At 36.7% G+C, this 12392-nt stretch overlaps 1 protein-coding gene and 1 long non-coding RNA gene across 4 annotated transcripts in view; both read left to right on the forward strand.

The window, feature by feature from the left end:
* DMD (dystrophin) overlaps positions 1 to 12392 on the forward strand; it is a 2147259-nt gene that overhangs the window by 1084833 nt on the left and 1050034 nt on the right. The gene's annotated exons all lie outside the window — the stretch shown is intronic.
* Positions 1405 to 12392, forward strand: part of LOC145535988 (uncharacterized) — a 68771-nt gene continuing 57783 nt past the window's right edge. The window contains exon 1 of the long non-coding RNA XR_014075575.1: positions 1405 to 8156. This is a non-coding gene — a long non-coding RNA (uncharacterized LOC145535988). The remainder of the gene's footprint in view (positions 8157 to 12392) is intronic.

Genomic DNA, 12392 nt, shown 5'->3' on the forward strand with positions numbered 1-12392 from the left:
ATAAATTGACATTGATGAATATGAGAACATCTAACTCTTCCTGGCTCTATAAATATACTGACTGAGATTGTAATATTTTGGTGTCTTCTTACTGGTCATTTGCTTGATTGTGATGATTTGAACAAGGTAAGAATATTAAGAACAGCCTAGATAAGCAAAGAGGATTTCAGTCTTCTACAGCTAACTTAATCATTGCCCCAACAGGAGGTATATACTTAGTTATCCCTCTGGAAAATGTGAAGAATATGAAAGTGAATGATATTCTTGGATTTTCCAGTACATATACTCTGAAGAGAGCAAGTGTAGAAATTTAGGAGCTGTGTTAACTCTTATGATTTCCAGAAGAGTTTCTCTTAGTGTCCTAAGTAAGTCATTTACTAAAGGATAGGGCAGTTGGCTGTCCTTTTTGAATGGACTGATGATGACACTTATTAAGCAGAATATAGAATATAGACAATGCATTTTCTCCCTTAGACTGAAAAAGGTTCAGGTAGCAATTAATTCATATGCCACATACTTGGCTTAGGCATGGTAGGGGGAAAACTGAATGGTCATTGACCTTAGGATAGCATAGTGGTTAGGATCTGGGGCTTGAGATTTAGAATTCCAGCTCTGCTACTCAATAGTGTAGTTTTCTTAGTCAAGATAAGTGCTCTGCATAGTCGCTGGCATCTACCCACTATGCACTTTATAGTCAATGACTATTATTAATCAAGACTCTTAAAAGCTGGTTAATGAGGCATATGCTAGAAACAAAAGTCAATTTGATGCAATAAAGTAATAAAGGATACATATATTTAAAGGGAATTTAGAAAAGGAAGTGGAAAAGAATTAACATGTCATGGTCCCACTATGCATTAATATCTGATACTGTTTCGAGTGCCTTAGCAATCTGATTTCATATTAACCTCACAAGAAATCTGCAGTGTGGTCGATGTTATTTGCATTTTATAAGTAAGCAAGTAAAAACTTGGTTTTAAAGTTAAGTGAGTTGTTTCAGCACATTTATTGATTCAAATCAAAGTCTGTGTGACTCCAAAAGTGATTCTGTTGAGGTCTGGAGTAGTGAAGCATGAATCGCAAAGAAAGTGACCCAGAGAATAGATAAAATTTGAAAGAGGTAAAACAGAGGGAAGGGAATTACAAGCTGGAGCAGTGTCATAAGTAAACCCTCAATGGCATGAGTCCAAATGTCATACGTAAAATTTAATTAAGCTGCTTAGTGGGATCAGAATCATTGCTCTGTTGGAAAAACTGGAGACATTTTGGCTGGGGATTGAGGCAGGAAACCTTGGGGGAGACTAGAGTTTAAGCAGTTCTTTAGTCCCTTCTTATGAGACATTTAGTCCTTTCATATATATGAGGCATATATGCCTGGGCCACACCAAGATCTACCAAATCAGAATACCTGGTGTTAATCACTCCAGGAGTCACTCAGTCATAGACAGCTGTCTCATAGCTGGCCATGACATAGGCAGGAATGAAATTATAAATTACGTTTTAAAAGTACATGTAAGAGTTACAGCAGAGTTGACAGTTCTATACACAGCAAATTATGCTGTAAGCCAGGGCCTGGAGGATTTTCAAGCAGCTTTTATGAAGGCCTGGTCTAACCCAGCACCATGGACAGCTCAGAGATCTTATTTCTCAAGAACCTGACATTAAAAACTGTGCTTTCATCTGCAGGCAATTTTGTCTTTGGCCTTGCCAACTCTACCCTAGAAGAGATACCTTTTATTTTAAAAGGTCATCCTGTATTAAAGCATGTCAAGTTTGTCCTTATCACTCACTCAGCATCCTTGTATAATGACATGACTGGAGAACGGATTAGGTTTTCCTTTGCAAAATTTATATTGGTCACCCCCTTTGTTCATGAAGATTTCATTCATTAGAGTTTTTTTTCCCCTCCCATCCCTAGTGTTCTACACTCCAAATGGCTCTTAGTAGTTCTTTTGCCCTTGTAATTGTTACTTTTCCCTAGCACATCTTTTTTTTGTCAATGGGCCATCAAATACTTGGTGATAGCAATGGAATACACAAATCAAGTGGGAGGAATTAATAAGGGCAGCAATTCCAAGATTTGTATCTCTAAGATTAATCTCCTATAGCTTAATTCAGCATTCTAAATGAGTTTAACATATTTGAGGACAGAACAACCCACATTAAAAAAAAAAAAAAAACTTTATGTTATCTATGCTAATGAGGCATGTTATAGATAATAGTGTTCTTTTGCAGATGTCAGTAAAATAAACATCAAAAGCTTTACCTTGTCCATCAGAGAATTAGAATGTGTATATGGTTAGTTTTCAAAATCAGTCTGAATCTCACAAGATGTTGACCCTGTTTTTGAAGGACAAGTCAGGACCAGATACCAGATTGTGCCATGTTCAAGTCACAATTCATTTCTAACCTTTGGGGGCTTCTCCAGCACTGCTGCTTGTTCAGTTTTCCTTGTGATCTGCATGGATTTGCTACCTAGCTTTTTGTAGATTGACCTCAGCTGCCACAATTGGGATGTTCTGTGTCAACATATGCCTTACTGAGAGTAACTTAAGCAGGGAGGAGAGTGCCACTGATTGTCTAGGTAATAGGTTGTGACAACAGAGATATTATTCTAGTATAAATGTATTCAGTTTTTCTGTGCTCAATCTGTATCATATATGAAGGCCACTGGGATATGCTAGATGAGACAGACTGAGAGGGACTAGAATGGCTATGGCCTCCCAACTAGAGAGAACCAAATGTTGAAGAGATGTATGCCAAATGCAGCCATTTGAGGCTTAAGAGTTGGTTTACACAAAACACAATGACAAATGTTACTAAAGTAAAAACTGTGATTTCCAGTTACTGCTAGCTATGAAAATTTAAATACCGGAAAATTCCAATAAAATATTATAAAGTACATCATTTCCAATAGGTTTGTTATTTGGTTTGTGGAAATAAAATTTCCTAATGATTTATGTAATCAGTCTCTGGTGGCTTCTACAGTAAAGAATCTGCTTGCAATTTGGGAGACCTGGGTTTGATCCCTGGGTCAGAAAGGTCCCCTGGAGGAGGGCATGGCTACCCATTCCAATATTCTTACCTGGGAAATCCCATGGACAGAGGAGCCTGGTGGGCTACAGTCCATAGGGTTGCAAAGAGTCAGATGCAACTGAGTGACTAACACAAAAACACTAATATTAAATAAGTAGTATATTTTGGCAGAAAATATAAGTTAGATATTGAAATAACCTAAAATATTCAACAATTTAGATTTGCATTTTGTATGAACCACTTTTAAGTAGCTAATAAAGCATGTATGTAAATAAAAATAAGCAACTTAAGAGAATGATTATGTGATCACTATTTATTATTCCAAAGCATGAATTTTTCAAACACACCTTTTATTACTCTTTTAAGAAAGAGATCATTTCCATATATTTGCGTGTAGATCATTTTAAGTCTCCGAGAATTTTCCATAAACTTGTTTTCTTTTATTGCTGCTATAACTAACAAGCTAGTGGGTTATTAACTTGGAAAGTTGTACATAAAAATCACATCCATAGCTTAAATGACCAAGGATACGTTTTTGATTTTGGAAATGTCAATGCAAGCTAAATAATCACAGAATCTTTGGTCGTTTTTAGATCTAGACAGTTGTGCAGTATTTTTCAGAAATGAAAAAAAAAGTGGTTTTTGGCATTTTTGGTAAAGTATCTTTCCTTTGTACCTCTTTTGTAAAACTTTGACCAGAAATTGTGATACGAATAGACTCCAACTTCAATAATATATTTCATAGATAAACCAATAAGATTAATTCTTATTTTATTGCATTCAGCTCATAACTCACTGTTTGTAGGCAGGCAACTTACGTCCATGATAGAAAAAGTTTTTTACCTCTGAAGATCGCTTAGCTTCTCATTTTCACATGTATCCTGTTTTCTGAATATTTTATTGCAAAGACAATAACATTTGTCAATTTTTTTTATTAATCAGTCTTATATGAAAAATTAACATTAAGTACTCCCAGTGAAATAACAAATGACCTTTTGAAATAATATAATCCTGGGGAAAAAAGGAAAATGACAATTTAGTCAGCCTTTAAAATCATATAATTCCTTTCAGCCTCTTTAAAATGATCAGTGTCTTTAGTACTATATTCATGGTTGCCCCCTTTGTCTACATCCGTGCCTCTGGGTCCTGCCTCCAGTGGGAAAAAAAAATGTGTATTTTTCCCTGCTCCCCATTGTCATCTCTTGTCTTTCACTTCCTTCCCTCCTCAATTTCTACTTACTCCTGATGTACCCACTTCCATCATCTGCTTGCTTGTTCCCTTTAATACTCTGAAACGAATTCTGGCATTAGACAACCAAAACCCTCAATTTAGCATCAGTTTAATTCAATAAATATTAATTGAGCATCTGCTTTGTGTCAGGCACTACTCTAAATGTTTGGGATGCATCAGTGAAAACAACAGAAAATATACAGGCTTCTAGATTCTAAGGGGGCTCAAACAGTAAGCATACATAATAAGTCAATTTTATAGTGTGTTAAAAGATGATGAGTGCTGTTGAAAATGAGATAAGCAAAGTAGGGGGTGACTTATACTGGAGTGCATTCTGATTTTAAGTAAGGTTTCAAGATAGTCCTCACTGAGAAGGTGGCATTTGAGCAAATCCATGAAGGAGGCAAGGGAGTGAATCATCTTAGATGTCTAATGGGAGAATCCTGTTGGCTTGAGGAAAATGTCAATACAGGATTCCTAACTGATCAGTTTATCTGCAATCCCTGGTACTTCATCAGCCTGTGGTTAGAGTGAAATGAGAGAGGTATAGGAAAGGCTATTAGCAAGGTGATGGTGGACCTTGGAAACCATTGTAAGAATGTTCTCTTTCTGTCTGAGTTAGATGGGAGCCAGTGGAGGATATTATGGATAATATTTGACATGAGTTACAAGGATTACTCTGGATCCTGGTGGTGGGGGCTCAAAGCAAGGAGGACACTTAGATTATTATGGTAGTTCAATCAAAGATGATGGTGTCTCAGATTAGCATAGTAAGAGGGAGTGATAGTCTGAATATATTTGAGGATGAAGCCAACAAGGATTTTCTGATGGATTGGAAAAAGCTATGTCAGAAAAGTAGAATCACATGTGGCTCCCAGGTTTTTTCTCTAATTAATTGAAGGTATAAAGTCATCCTCAACTTAAATGGTAGGCTGCAGATAGAGTGGGGTGACTTTTAGAAAGATTCAAATCAAATGTGAGGTATCTATTAACACTCCAGTGGAGATGTAAATATTCAGTTGACTGCATGGATTTAGAGTTTAGAAATATGGTCTAGACTGGACATTTAAATTTGGGAATTATTGGTATAAGAGTTAAAGCTGTGTGGTTAGATGATCTCACAAAGGAAAAGTAAGGATGGAGAAAAGGAAAAAAACTAAGGATTTCAACATTAAGAAGTGGGTAAAAGGAAGAGAAACAGAAAAGGAGAATAAAAAGTAGTGACCAGTGAGGTGGAAGGATGAACAAGAGGATGTGGTATCTTGACAACTTAACTTTCTACCTACAAAATCTGTATTTGGTGGGGGGGTGGGGGTGGGGGTTGTCTCATTCCACCTCATCCTGCCTTCATAATTAGTATATCCTCACTTTGTACCTATAAAACCAAAAAGGAGAAGTCAGTATTTTTGAGATATAGCATGCTAATAAATTCAAGGAGTATTCAATGAATCTTAATAATGCAGTGGTATGATGTGGAAAAATAGAATGCATAGGGAAAGGAACAGAAGTTAGCTCAGGAAATGAATTGACAGTGATGCTGTGCCTCCAGTGTAGGTCTCCCTCTTCTGTATCCCAGTGGTTCAATTAACAGCAAGATCCCTTAGTGAGAAAAATAAAATGTTGTGAGCATTTATGTCTATGCTGCTGAATTAAATCCCCCAAGAGTGAAATACAGTTAACACACTATCTTGAAAAGAACCCTAAGTGGGTTTCAGGGAACCTGAATTCTAACTATGGTTCTACTGCGGACTGATTGCATTAACTTCAAATCTATCATTAACCTCCTTGTGCCTCATTATCCTCATTTCACCAAATAAGAAAAATGAAATATTCCTCCTTTCCTACCTCACTTGGATGTTGTGAATTTAAATGTGTGAGAAGTGCTTGAGATGCATAAAATTTGATGGAGTGTTTTATTCATGAATTCAAGGCATCTGAAGTAATTTGACCATGATGGAAAGTTGCTTCCTTGCACATTTTTTTTAGAACGACATTTCTCTCACTGACCCACCCATTTTTGCAGTATATTACCTACTCCTAAATGTAAAACAAACATAAATCAGCCTTATAAATAAGCATTACATCTATTATCATTTCATAATATCATAGTATTTCATAATATTCATCATTCACTTATTTACATATCCAGTGTATATTTATTGAGGATATTAAGATAACACTTCAGTTCCTAAGTAGCGATGAGGAAGTCTTCCATTTTTTATATTTCTCTGGCATTTAAAATGTACTTTAATAACCATGATCGCCATTGATCTCTCAGTTCTATGAAGTTGATATGACATATGCTTTTTCCTATTTTGATTTTTATCAATTCTGTCTCAATAAACATGGAAAATGAATAAATAAAAATCAAAATAGGAAAATGCATATGTCATATCAACTTCATGTATACATGAAGTTGAACATGTACACACTTCGTGCGTACAGTGTACAGTGTGATTTGACACATGTATATATTGTAAAACGTTTACCACAATAAAGTTAAAATCCTTCACCTCACATAATTGTTGTTCTTATAGTAAAACCATTGAAGTTCTACTCTCGCAGCAACTTTCAAGTATACAGCACAGTATTGTTAACTGTAGTCACCATGCTGCAACTTAGATCCCCAGAACTTAGCTTTTAACTGAAAGTTTGTACCCTTTGACCAAATCTCTTTTATCCTCCCCTCCCCTCTCTACCATTGTTAGAACTCTCCAATGGTAAGGACTTCTCTGACCTAAATGTCACTGAGATCTAGAAGAGAAGAGCAAAGCTAAAGTATAAGGTGGGGCAAAGCCAGCTTAAAATGACTAAAAGAGTTCCAGGACCAAATATATGTCTTTAAAAAAATGAGGAAGAGAAGATAGAAGGGATTCTTCTTTTCACCATCTAGATAGTGTTTGAAAAGAAAAGTGTTGTGTTATAACTTAATAACTCTTTGTCAATGCAGCCATTTGCTGATGTCCAACCTTTAAAAGGGCCCCAGCCATTGGGCTCAAAATCAGAAACCAAGAAACTAAACTTAGATATAACATTTCCTGTAGGAACTATCAATCTCCCACCTAATTTTTAAGTTAATCCTAGACTCAGCAATAACACTGATTCAGGACTTCCTTACGGCAAGCTTTCAGGACATAATTGTTATCAGTGACCATAACTCTTCATTTTCCCCTTTTGTCATTGATGCATTGGAATTTAATCATAAATCAACGGTTATGATCCCTTTTAAGTGAGGAGGGGGCTGGCATTAGGTGGTAGGATTGTCATTTTAAAGTCATGAAGCCATCTGTATGCCTTCTTTGGAGAAATGTCTGTTTAGTTCTTTGGCCCACTTTTTGATTGGGTCGTTCCAGCAATCCCACTGCTGGGCATACACACTGAGGAAACCAGAAATGAAAGAGACACGTGTACCCTAATGTTCATTGCAGCACTGTTTATAATAGCCAGGACATGGAAGCAGCCTAGATGCCCATCAGCAGATGAATGGATAAGGAAACTGTGGTACATATACACGATGGAATAATACTCAGCCATTAAAAAGAATACATTCGAATCAGTTCTAATGAGGTGGATGAAACTGTAGCCTATTATACAGAGTGAAGTAAGCCAGAAAGAAAAACACCAATGCAGTATACTAACACATATATATGGAATTTAGTAAATCGGTAAAGATAACCCTGTATGCAAGATAGCAAAAGAGACACAGATATATAGAACAATATTATGGACTCTATGGGAGAGGGCGAGGGTGGGATGATATGGGAGAATGCCACTGAAGCATGTAAATTATCATATGTGAAACGAATCGCCAGTCCAGGTTCGATGCATGATACAGGGTGCTCGGGGCTGGTGCACTGGGATGACCCAGAGGGATGGGATGGGGAGGGAGGTGGGAGGGGGGTTCTGGAAGGGGAACACATGTACAACCATGGTGGATTCATGTCAATGTATGGCAAAACCAATACAATATTGTAAAGTTAAAAAATAGATAAATAAACTAATTAAAAAAAATAAAGTCATGAAGCATTCAGGCAACCTCAGTTGTTGCTTTTCTGACTGTCAAATTGGCCACTACTATTTTCAGATTTTAAGAGGCATCAAGCGTTGGCAGCCACTTTTTTTTGGTGTTATAATTGCATCATAAAATGAACTTTTATTTGATGACTCTATAAAATTTTGTTGAACTGAATGTATGATACTTTGCCTCTTTCTAGCAACCTAATCAAACAGTGTTGAAGATCTGAGAATTGTCAGTATGTGTACTTTGATTTGCACGCAAAAGTGTTTCCCTGCAAACAGATCTCATAATTTAACTGAAAGCATAGCTGATGGCTCAGATGGTAAAGAATCCACCTGCAATGTGGGAGACCTGGGTTCAATCCCTGGGTTGGGAAGATCCCCTGAAGGAGGGCATGACAACCCACTCCAGTATATTTGCCTGGAGAGTCCCCATGGACAGAGGAGCCTGGCGGGCTACAGTCCATGGGGTCACAAAGAGTCAGAAACAACTGAGAAAGTAAGCAAAGTACACAGCACAGCAAACAAATCTCACAATTTAACTAAAATCATAGCTGATGCATTAGCTTGAAAAGGAAAATGGAAAGTTTAGTATAGGAACGATAAGAAAGAAACAGCTCTTTTGTGTGTCCACAGCAAACTATAACTTTCTTTGTTATTTAATTTTTGGCTAAATTGCTGAGGTTGGAGAGCCTTACTTGTGATTAAACTATCAGCATGATTAAGCTAAATATTACATTGAGTTTTGGTTTTAGTTTTCTCCCACACCCTGTGCTTGATCATTTATCATAAAGATTTGGGTCCTCTCTCAATCCTGGTGTCTTTCCAATTGGCAACTCAAAGGACCTTACATAAAGAGGAACTACACTGATTATAAGAAAGAATATTTTAAACTATGAGTTCCTATTTCATTTTCTTCCCCTTTCTTAAACATATTTTCTCTACATGATGAATGTGAGTGTTAGAAGGTGATAAATACCACTCGTAGGCTTTAGAACTTAAATGTTGAATTTGACACTTGGAGTTTAAAGGCATCATGAAAATTTCTCCAGAACGAATGTTCAAGCAATTTGGGTTTTACAGGCAACTCAGTAGTTTTGAATGATGTAGTTATTTTGAAAAAATAACCATAAAAAACTATGTTCAGAGAAGTAGTGCTTTGCATTTATCAGAAGAATGTAAAAGTCAGTTGATGAGCTTGCTGTTAGGAATATACTTCACTTTTTAAAATTATATTCTAACTCATTAGTATTTAATTCATGCTTTTGTGCAGCAAACTGAATCTATTAAAAGATTGGATATTTATTTTAAGTTAGAGGCATGTAAAAGAAAATTATAAACATTTTAAATGCCCTTTTATAGTATTTATTTTTTCTTTTCAGCCCATCTCTAGGCATTCGCAAGATATATTTCCAAGGAGTGCATCTCCACATTTTAGAAGCAAGCATTATCAAATATTTCATTCTTAACTGTAGTATGCAAAGTATCTTCACCTAGTTTTCAGTACCTAGTTTTCTTTTTAATCATACAGTGTTATTTCTTTTACAGTGAAATTAATGCATATAGAAATGTATATCCATGTAGAAAGTTAAAAGGAAATTGCTATGCAGTTACTGTACTTGTGAATGGTCTATTTTCTATGCATATTTTGCACTGGATGGTAGTGATTACATCTAAAAGAAAATGAATGATCTTTGTTTTTACTGAAGGGATAAGCAATGTGCATAACTACCATTTTTGAGCAGCACAATTGCCAATATACAGCTTTTCATTATTGTCCAGTCATCATCGTACTATGAAAGTAGTTTGAATAAATGCCTTGTTCCTTTGAGTAGCATATTGGAAGAGGAAGAGAAATTAGAAATACTTTCAAAGGTACTTCAAACACGAATAGTACAGTTCTTTCAGTATTTCAGTGATTTAACGAAGACAGTGTATTTTATTATGTTTGAATATTAAAGAAAGTATATTTATCAGAATTCTGTTGAGAGCCTATATGTCACAAAGGAGGAATTTCTTGAATTATTAGATAGAAGCTGATGATATCATTTTTACCCAGTATAATAGAATTTATGAATCCTAGTCATACAAATCGGAAAAGGCAATGGCGTCCCACTCCAGTACTCTTGCCTGGAAAATCCCATGGATGGAGGAGCCTGGTAGGCTGCAGTCCATGGGGTCACCGAGAGTCAGACACGACTGAGCAACTTCACTTTCACTTTTCACTTTCCTGCATTGGAGAAGGAAATGGCAACCCACTCCAGTGTTCTTGCCTGGAGAATCCCAGGGATGGAGGAGCCTGGTGGGCTGCTGTCTGTGGGGTCGCACAGAGTCGGACACGACTGAAGCGACTTAGCAGCAGCAGCAGCAGCGGTCATACAAATAGGTTAAGCTTATATGTGTAGATATATATGTACTGGGCGAGAAATGGATGTGTTTTTATTAATCAAATATTCCATTTAAAGAGTTATCTTTTAATATAATTATGTTTAAAGTAGGATGACAGTAAGTATAAGAAACTGAAAATGTCCTAAATACAAATTAAACTCTGATTCAGCTTCTAGCTTACAATCCCAGAATGTTCCGAAGTTCATTAAAACTACAACTTATCCTTGTACTCATGAGCTAGAGAAGAGACAGTTAATAGACATTTCTAGCTGATAGACTGTTATAGAGCAGAGAACAGTCTGTGGTTTTGAAAATTAAACATATCAATTTGCCCCTCTTCCCCCATTAAGGAAGAGTTCCTTAATTGTGCTAACACATCAAGTGAACTATTCCATTAGATTTTAAGACCCAGGTATAAACATCTGGGTAAGGTTACATATTTCAAAGAAACAAAACACCAGAAACCATTGGTTATAAATCTCACGGCTGGAGGGTAATTTGCAACAAAGGTTTATATGTCAAGTATACAGAATTGCTAACATTGTTCTAAAGATGGGAGTGTGGGTGTTTGAGCCTTGAAAGTCGCTGTTTATATCTGTCAAACTGAAATTGATCATTAAAAGTACCTTCTCTGTCAAGTTCTATCAAATCATATTTTGCCCCCTGTGTCTTAGACTATTTTACCTGTTCAGCTTGGATTGTTAATGCCATTTTCCCCAGAACCACTGTCTGTACCTTTTGCAAAGCACAGATACAGCATGAATAAGTGTTGGATTGTAAAACACTTGTACCAAGGCTTTCTACAGCTTCTGTTGAGTTCAAGAGGGTCTAGTTTATAAGATCATCTCTGGCACATAGTCACGAACAGCCTCCCATTTTCCCGGCACCCTCTCTGCCTATGGGTGTGAACACATCACTTGGATGACTGCAATTCAGGCAAGGGATTGCACTGAGAACCGCGTGAGCATGAAATCGACCAGAAGGGCTGCTGACCCCAATCCTAGCACTTCTTATTCAGTTGATCTCGGATGGGGTCCAAGTATTTACATTTTTTAACAAGTGTGTAGGTGATGCTGATGCTGTGGTCCCCAGGATAACATTTTGAGAAACACTGATGTAGAAGTCAGAGAATGAAGCTATAGTTCAGAAGATCTGTGTTCCTGTCCCAGGTCTACTTTTATAACTTAGCAAATGAACCAAACTTTCAAGGTTTTAGTTCTCTTCGTCTATACCATGGGTGGTTAGATTGGTTTTCTAATTTAAAATTAAATAATCTGAGTAATATCCCATTGTGTGTGTGTGTGTCTGTCTGTCTGTGTATATACACCACATCTTCTTTATGCATTCTTCTGTTGATAGACATTTAGATTGCTTCCATGTACTGGGTATTGTAAATAGTGCTGCAGTGAACATTAGGGTGCATGTTATCTTTTTGAATTATGGTTTTCTCCAAACATATGTCCAGAAGTGGGATTGCTGGGTCATATGGTAGTTCTGTTTTTAGTTTTTTAAGGAACCTCCATACTGTTCTCCATAGTGGCTGTGCCAATTTACATTCCCACCAACAGTGGAAGAGGGTTCTCTTTTCTCCACACCCTCTCCAGCATTTGTTGTTTGTGGACTTTTTGTTGATGGCCATTCTGACTCCTGTGAGGTGATACCTCATTGTAGCTTTGATTTGCATTTCTTTAGTGATTAGTGATGTTGAGCATCCTTTCAT

Source organism: Giraffa tippelskirchi, chromosome X (genome assembly GCF_054371585.1).
Source record: "Giraffa tippelskirchi isolate mGirTip1 chromosome X, T2T-mGirTip1v1.2.pri, whole genome shotgun sequence".
NCBI classification, from domain to species: domain Eukaryota; kingdom Metazoa; phylum Chordata; class Mammalia; order Artiodactyla; family Giraffidae; genus Giraffa; species Giraffa tippelskirchi.